The following is a 9,814-nucleotide window of genomic DNA, read 5'->3' on the forward strand; positions in this document are numbered from 1 at the left end:
GCAGGAGCAGCAGCAGCAGCAGCAGCAGCAGCAGCAGTGGAGTACAGGCATTGGCAACCTAGAAAACAAGATGTTTGCAACAAAGGGCAGAGCTGAAGAAGTGACCTAAGTCCTTGGAGGAGCCTAGAATATTGTAAGTGGGTCCAAGATGTTGGCAATTAGAATTTGATTTTGCTTTGGGTTGTATTGTGATGCTTGTGGTTTTGGTTAGCTGGACCAGTCTTCAGTCAAGGGTATAATAGAAAGAAGCTTTCTTCACCAAGCAACGGATGGCCTCAATAGTCATCAAGAAGATACTGGAAGAAATCTTCCCCCAGTTTGGAGTGACCAAAGTAATCTGGTTGGACAACAGCCCTGCTTTCCTTTCCAAGGTAAGACAGGGTGTGGCCAGGTATTTAGTGGTCAATAGGAAATTACATTACAAAACTCCAAGCTCAGGACAGGTAGAGAGAATGAATAGAACACTAAAAGAGACCCTGACCAAATTGAGCATGGAGACTGGCACAGACTGGGTGGCACTACTTCCCTCTTGCTCTCTTCAGAGAGAAATATCCCTTCCAGTTTCACCTTTACCCCCTTTGAGATCTTATATGGGGCCTCAGCTCCTCTGACTGTATTAGATGATGTTACTAAACCAGCATGTCATAGTAATAATGATTTGTATTCCAGGCTAAAAGACCTACAGGAGATACAGAAAGAAGTCTGGTCACAGCTGGCAATAGCTTATGTCCTGAGGACCCCTGAGACATCTCACCACTTCCAGGTCGGAGATTTCATCCACACAGGACAATATTGGGTCCAGACACTTGAGCCTTGCTGGAGAGGACTATACCTGATGCTGCAGACCACCCTGACAGCTGTCAATTGTCAGCCCTCACAAGCCACTTACTAACTGTTGGGGTTGGGAGCTGAGAAAAAGATAAGTGGATACCCCAGAGATGTGAGCTGTAATCCTCACTTGAGGATTGTGCTTCAAAAGCAAGAATTTCATGTTTGCCCTGGGTTCCATCGAGCCCAATCACAGGTGTGGGGTTAGGCTTGATTTCTATTGAAAATGATGTAAAGGCATTGCATATGTTAGTACCCCTAACACTTCTTGGGACTGTGCCTCAGTGATCACAACCTCTATGAGTTTAGAAGTTCTAAAAGGCAGTCATGACTTTTGGGTGTAGGTTCAGAGAGTGCGCCGATTGGAATCCTAATGCTATAGACTTAGTAAGACACAGTCTTAGGGCTGAGTTTAGGTGCTAAATAGGAAAAGACTACTGATCCTCTTAAGTGGTATCTATGCAGCAAGTGTCTTACCAATAGTGGATAAATATCTAAGCTCGAGGAATACCTGACCTCCCACTTGGAGGTGGTCTTACAAAACAGGAGGGGGATAGATTTACTCTTCCTCAAAATGAAGGGCTACGTGCTGCTTTAAGAAAGGAACGTTGCTTTTAAGAGACAGAGAAGAATGACAAGGAAGGATAGTTCAATAGATTTCCCTGGTTGACTATTTTAATCTCCTCATTAATAGGGTCTTTCTTAATTTACCCTTACTCCTTGCCATGTATCCTTAATAAGTTAGTAACTTTTGTTAGAGAGTGAGTGCTGTACAGATTTTGTATTATGCCCACAATATCATACTTTAGAAGGACAAGAAATATCAATATTATGAAGATCCTGAAGTTTAGTTCTATGATTAGAACTATCCTTTAGAAGAAGTGGGGAATGAAAGGGAAAAGTTTAAAACTGCCCCCTAGACAAAAGTTCAAGCCAAAAGAAGGCCCTGGAACTGCCTGTTCAAAAACTAGCTGATCACAGAAAGAGTAATTGCACCAGCCTGTTCAGCCACTTTGGTCCAGGGACTAGCTAACCATAATAGCACCTGACCATAATAACAGCTGACCATAATAGCAGGAACTGGTAAAGCATAAAGTTAGATTAAAATCTTAAAGAACAATCATGAGAAACAGGATGTTCTTCCTTGTGATTCGGTAACAATCATGAGAAACAGGAGGTTCTTCCTTTTGATTTGGTATGATTTTTCCTTTAAATACCCCTTCTCCCAACCATTCGAGGTCGAATTCCTCTACCCCTGTGTAGGATATGAGTCTTGACTCCAGTGCACTGGTTTCTGTCGTCCCTATCACCCTATCAATATATCTCTTGTTAATTGCATCAAGATCAAGATCGGTCTCTTGCGAGTTTTTGGGGTTCACATCATCCCGAGACTTGAGGGAGGGTCTCCCTGTCCGGGGTTCTTTCAAATACTAGTTTTCCTAATACTGAAAGCAATGAAAAGAAAAAGAAAAAGAAAGAAGGAAGGAAGGAAGGAATGAACGAACGAACGAACAAACAAACACAGGTCATCCAGAGGTCAGATCGGGTTGCTATCCCATAGTGAAAAACTTTGACTCAGAATTGTCCCTGTCTCTAATAGAATATCTCCTCTACCCCACCCCCACTCACTATACTTCCACACTTCCTGGGGCTTCAAGTCTCTCAAGAATTATATACTTCCTTTCTCGCTGAGGTCAAACAGAATTTCCTCTTCTCTATACATGGTGGGGATCTCATATCAGCTGGTGCATTTTGCCTGGTTGGAGTCTCAGTGTCTGAGAGATCTCAGGGATCCAGGTTATTTGAGACAGCTAGTCTTCCTATAGGGTTGCCCTCCTCAGCTTCTTCCAACTTTTTCCTAATTCAACCACAGGGTCCTCAGCTTCTATCCACTGGTTGGATGTAAATATCTACGTCTGACTTTTTCAGCTGCTACTTGGGCCTCTAGGAAAGCAGCTATGCCAGTCTCCTGTTTGTAAGTACACTTACAACAGTATCATTAACACTGTTATACCTTGGGGCCTCTCCTGGAGCTGGATCTCAATTTCGACCTATCACTGCACCTCCTTTCCCTCAGCTCTTCTCAACTTTTGACCCTGCAATTCGTTTAGACAGGAATAATTCTGGGTCATAGTTTTTTAATCTGGGATGGCAAACCCATCTTTTCATTTGATGTCCTGTCTTTCAACTGGAGTTAGACGATACAGGTGCCCCCTCCCCTTTGATGGGCATTTCATCTAAGGTCCCTCCCTATAAGTCCTGATAGGCTCTCATCTCCCAAGTCTCTGGTGCATTTTACAGGGTTTCATTACCTCTTTCCTCCTGAGGTTGACCATTTCCATTCTTTTTGCTGGCCCTCAGGGCTTCAGCTCAGTTCCCCCTGAATATCTGATCATGTTCCCATTTTATCCTCTCTGTGTCCTCTCCCACCCAATTCTTTTGCCCCCTGTGATTGTGTTTTTTACTCCCTTCTTAGTGGGATTAAGGTATCCTCACTTTGGCTTGTTATCCTTCTTGAATTGTGTGGATTGTACTCTGGGTATTTTGTATATTATGAAGATTCTTTAATTTAACAAAATTAAATATAAAAAATAATGTTGACTGATCTGTTTCACCTCTAAAAGAATATACTTTTATGAAATCTCACCAACTCTTTGTGCTTACTATATGTCAGACATTTTAATCATAACTTTTGCTTTTCTTAATCATATATTTGCTTTAAATATGAAGAAGTAAATAAACTAAAATTATATATATATAATTAAAACTCCATTATTGAAATAACTAGATATCCCTTGAATTTAAACATATTCAATTTAATGTGTAGCCATTATCAAGGAGGATTTTAAAATTTCAGGTAGCCCACTTTTAATAGTGTTATCTGATTCTCTGTAGTCTAATTTCTTGAGTTCTTTGTATATACTGAATATTGACCCTTACATCAGATGTAAGATTGGGAAAAATCTTTTCCCAATCTGTTGGCTCTTGTTATGTCCTAATGACAGTGTCCTTTGTCTTACAGAAGCTTTGCAATTTTATTACATCCCATTTGTTGATTCTTGATCTTAGAACATAATCAATTTATGTCCTATTCAGGAAAATTTCTTCTGTGCCTATGTGTTCTAGGCTCTTCCCCATGGATGCTTCAGTCCTTGTTAGAAGGGGGAACAAAAATGCTAATAGGAGGAAATACAGAGACAAAGTTTGGAGCAGAGATCGAAGGAATTGCCATTCAGAGACTGCCCCGTGTGTGTGTGTGTCTGTGTGTGTGTGTGTGTGTGTGTGTGTATGTGGTGTGTGTGTATGTACATCCATCAAACCCAGACAATATTGCTGATGTCAAGAAGTTCATGCTGACAGGAGCATGGTATAGCTGTTTCCTGAGAGGCTCTGCCAGAGCATGACAAATACAGAAACAAATGCTGACAGATAACCATTGAACTGAGAGTAGGGTCCACATTGGAGGAGTTAGAGAAGGGACTAAAGGAGCTGAAGGGGTTTTCAACCCCATAAAATCTACAATACCAACCAATCTAAGCTCCCAGGGACTCTATCACCATCTAAAGACTACACATGGAGTGACCCATGACTCCAACTGCATATGAAGCAGAGGATGGCCTTGTAGGGCACCAATGGGAGGAAAAGACCTTGGTCCTGCCAAAGCTGGAGGCTCCAGTGTATAGGAATTTGAAGGCAAGTGGTGGGAAGAGGTGGGTGGATGGGTGCGGGAACACCCTCATATAAAAGGGGGAGAAGGGGTAGGACAGTGTGTTTATGGACATAAACCAGGAAAGAGGATAATATTTGAAATGTAAATTAAAAAATACAATAAAATATAAAAAAATCAGGTAGTCAATAGTATACTCACTTATGCTAGTTTTCAAAATTAATATATTCTAATAGGTTAGAATAGCCAAATTATGCAATCATGTAGTACTATTTCCTGACTGGAATTCAGTTCCTATCAAGAAACACAGATGGATTGTGAATTAAAAACATGAGAAGTCTATTTTCAAGTTAGATTATCTCATTGCATAGAAATATATCAATAAACTAACTATATGCTTGATATTTTCTACATAAAAGTTTTCCTTATATTTAATATGAAATAAAAACCAAATTTTAAGAACTTTTCATTATTATATTCAATGAATATGCAGTCAGCTAATTCCTTTTATATCATAATGTTTAACATGCACCATCTGTGAGACAAGTATGATATATAGTCATATACAATACATTCATGTTAAAGTGAAAGATAAGCTTTTACTAGAATTAACTACTAGATTTCACAGATGTCTCTTAAGATTAATCGCCAGGAGTAAATGAATGCAAAACTTCCTACAGACAAATATTAAGAACAATTTGATGCAATATTAAGTGTGACTATATGTAATACATTGCTTGTCAAGATATTATTATAATATAACCTCACCATAATAAATAGCAAATGATATTAATGTTAAAAATATTTGACAAATGGCATTTAATCACAGTAAACTTTTAGAAAAAATTTACCACACGAACTATTGGTGAACTCAAAGTAAATCATTTCTTTTACTCAATTATTTTCATACATATTTCAAGACTGAGTCAGATATTAATTTCCCTGAGGACAAGGGAGATGTTCTTCAAGAAATATTTTCAAAAGTTGTAAAGTTATCAACACTCCAGTTAAGGACACATGCTCAAATGGATCTTACAAATAATAATCAAAATCCATGTTTTTTTGAAAAAGAGAAACATCATGAAGTTGGTAGGTAGAGAGGTTAGGGAGGAACTAGGAAGAGTTAGAGTAGGGAAAATATTAAGAAAATATATATTTTACACAATTGTAAAAGAATATATGAAGACATTCCACATAAGTAGCTAAATTAACTGAATATATAAATAAATGATAAAGGTGATACAAACTAGAACAGAGAATATTTGGAAAGATAAAGCGAAAAACAGTGCATGATAATTCAGATTATAAATCTTCAATATGAGCAAAATACGGGATAATGTATATACAGGATAAAAATGTCATAAGGAGACATAACTTTGCAATGTAATAAAACTTCATTAAAACAAAAAAATCTTTTATTCTTAATGTGGCATAGAGGTATTTTTATATTTATGATAGGAAAAGTATATAACACAATGTGAAAATTACCATCCACTGGGCAAAAAAATATGTGAATAGGAGTTGATCAGAGAGAAAGGAAATGTGTTAATCACTATACAATGTGAGAGTCTTTCAATATACAATGCATACCAAAGGATTTTGCAATGAAGAATTGTGTCTCCACTTACACTACGTTTTACTTAGTCCTTTTTTCTTGCTTTATTTCTGTTGTTGTTGTTGGTGGTGGTGGTGGTGTTTTGTTGAGACTGTAGCTCAGCCTGACTTAGAACATTGGCATAACCCTTGCCTTGGTATCCCAAGTGTTTAGAATCAAATATTACAGGAAAATTACCATACATACATACATACATACATACATACATACATACACACACATACATACATAAATACATACATATATATTTTTTCATTATTTTTATAGAAAAATATTTTTCAACAAAATATCTCATTGTCAATTATGTAATCAGTAGTCCTTAATACCAACTCTATAGGTGGTATGTTCTGAGCCAATTGTAGTAACATATATAAAGAAAAACTTCACAGGAATTAAGAATTAATTTTGTTTATAAAATATTCCAAAATTCAGTATGGTACAATTTTGTAAAATAAGAAAAGCAATGTGAAAAACAAAATTTTTATTTGGGAATTGACTACCTTCTTTATTGTGTTTATAACAGTTAATATAATATGAATGAGTAAAAAAACTTCTTAAATAATTGAAAGTTTTATTGATGTATTATGGAAAGACATAATTCCCTTTATTGGTAATGCCCTGAATCAGAGAACTTAGGCATTATGTAAGACTGAGTTTCATAATTCCCATTGTTATAAAAACTATGAGGAAAGTGACAGAGTGAGGGCTTCATTCCTCCATTGACAGAAAGCACTTAGGATCATCTACAGTATGTGGGCATCGGTGTCATCAACTCTGCACCTGTCAAAGTCTGAGGAACTTTGTGCAAGTTTCCAGGTGCAGGGCTCAAAATTTCTTCTTACAAATTCTTTGTGTTCCTGTGCGTGTGCGCGCGCATGTGTATGTGGAGGTGTGTGTGAGAGGGTGTGTATGTAAGTACAACATTAACTTTATGTTTCAGGTTTTTTTTTTCTCTCCCACTTGCTCACTCTCTATATATGTGTATCTGTCTGTTTGTCTATCATCTATCTCTCCACTTCTCTCTCTTCCTCTCTGTGTTTCTCCTGCTCTCTTCCTCTCTCACTCTTTTTTACTCTGTGGCAATTTCTACCTTTAATTCTCACTGGCTCTTGCTTTCCCTCTCTTTAAACAATTTCTTCTATTTGATAACAGGCCAGGAAAGCAAAACTTATTGGCCAATAATAATAGCTGAAAGACAAAAGGTGTATTTCTCTCTGTTCCTCATATTTGAATACTTTGAAATCTCTTGTGTACCAACAGGTCGAGATGTGTTTCTCTGTGTGTGGAGAATTGGAGACTGAATTAATCTTCCTGTGTGTATAAGATAAACACTGCATTAACTGCATATATATATATAATCTCATGGCTATAAATTCTTTAATATATAATGTGTATTATGTATAATACAATTCATATTATTATATCATATATTATATGTGTGTCTATATTATATGTTTATAAACTCTGAGTTTGGATCAAAATAAATGCTATACAATGGACATATGAGTAAGGCATTATATTTGTCAAAGTCGAAAAAAATATTCAGTTGTTATTTATGCTATGTCTATAGAGATTAAATAAAATTTATTTCATCATATTTTAAGTATATTACTCCTACAGTAGTATAATTTTATATTTCCTTTAGGAAATTGGAGAAATGTTACTGTTCCTACCAACTTTCATTTTTTGAATTTTTCATATAAGTGTGTATACACATGTATGCATGTCTTTGGTAATTTGTTATTAAAACTTAGGCAAATGGAATGAACTAGAAAATATCCTGAGTGAGGTTACTCAATCACAGAAAAATACACGTGGTATGCACTCATTGATAAGTGGCTATTAGTCAAAAAGCACAAATTACCCAAGATGCAATCCACAGACCACAGGAAGCTCAGGAAGAAGGAAGACCAAAATGTGGATGTTCCCACTCCTTCTTAAAATGGGAAAGATATGCATAGGAGGGGATATGGTAGCCATGTTTAGAGCAGCAACTTAAGGAATGGCCATTCAGAACCTTTCCCACATGTGGCATATATATATATATATATATATATATATATATATATATATATATATATATTCCAAAATAGATAAGATAAAAAATGCATGCTGAAAGAGACTGGATATAGATCTCTCCTGAGAGACACATCCAGAGCATGTCCAATACAGAGGTCAATGCTAGCAGCAAACCACTAAACTGAGAACAGAACACTGTTTAGGGGAATTAGAGGAAGAATTGAAAGAGCTGAAGGGGCTTGCAATACCCTAAGAACAACAATGCCAACCAACCAGAGGGTCCAGGGACTAAACCACTACCAAAAGTCTGTACATGGACTGACCCAGGGCTCCAACTGCATATGTGGCAGAGAATAGCCTTGTTGGGGCACGAGTGGAAGGGGAAGCCCTTGGTCCTGCCAAGGTTGGACAACCAATGCAGGGGAATATGGGGGGACAGCAATAAAGGTGATGTATAGGGGGAATATATGTATTTTGATGGGAAGGGGCGGGAATGGGGACTTATGGACAGGAAACCAGGAAGGGAAATAACATTTAAAATGAAATTAAAGAAATATACCTAATAAAAATTTTTAAAAAATTAAGACATAAGCAAATTTTTATTTCTTGCAGATTAAATGTTGAAAAACTATATTTTAGACTGTGTAATATGTAAAAATCTGTGATTCTATAAGAAATATTGGAACATTTATGTAGATTTACAGAGATTATTTATTCCACATCCTAGCTATAGGGTATTTCTGTACAGAAAACTATCTTATCAAGTACTCAATTCATGTTGCTTTCTAGACATCTTTCTGAATAGCCTTTGTTGCCATATGTTGGGAAATATCTGACTGCGAATTGTCAGGGCTAACGAAGTCTAGAATTATTGATCATTTTTCAAAATAGCAAAGAATAATTGATATATAATGAAATTAGCTACTTCATGAAAATAAGTTTTTCATCTTAAAATCAATTTAAAAATTAGTTTGTATCAGGGATTTTTATGTGATATTACCATAGTACTTTCAGAAGCTAAAATATATGTAATATATATAATATAAATGTATTTATGTGTGTATGAGTGTAGTAAAAATATTGAAAAATAGTTCACGAATTTAAATAAGAGTGGGGAATTGTATACAGCAAGGGCTTAGATGATGTAATTTTACTATGGTATCAAATAGGTTTGGGAAACTATTTTGCAAGTACATTAATCAACAGATAGCAATATTTAAGCACCAAACTAAAATAATACTCTGATAAATGTTAAACATGCATCAAATATAAATGAATGGACTGCTAAGTATATATACGTGTGTATTTTATATACATAATTTTTAGTAATATGTTTAAATGATGTGCTTTAAATAATATTAAAAAATAATATACTTGTTATTGATGTTAAATTAGAAGAAAATTCATCTGTTAGACTTTTTTATTGTTTTTGTATTTTGGTGATAGTATTTCACTCTTCACCTTTCTCCCTTCGATCCTTTTCATATACCCATCCTGAATCTTCTTCAAATCATCATCTACTTTTTCATCAACTGTTATTTCATACATTTGTGTATTAGAACATGCTTATTAGGGAGACTTGTTATAGCTATGTTCATGTACTTCTTAGAGTTTATTTGCTAAATTTTAATTGGTAATCCAGGTAACAACATAAAATATCAAAGTTAACAGTCCTTAGAAAATGG

This window comes from Rattus norvegicus, chromosome 14 (assembly GCF_021556685.1).
Source record: "Rattus norvegicus strain SHRSP/BbbUtx chromosome 14, alternate assembly SHRSP_T2T, whole genome shotgun sequence".
NCBI lineage: Eukaryota > Metazoa > Chordata > Mammalia > Rodentia > Muridae > Rattus > Rattus norvegicus.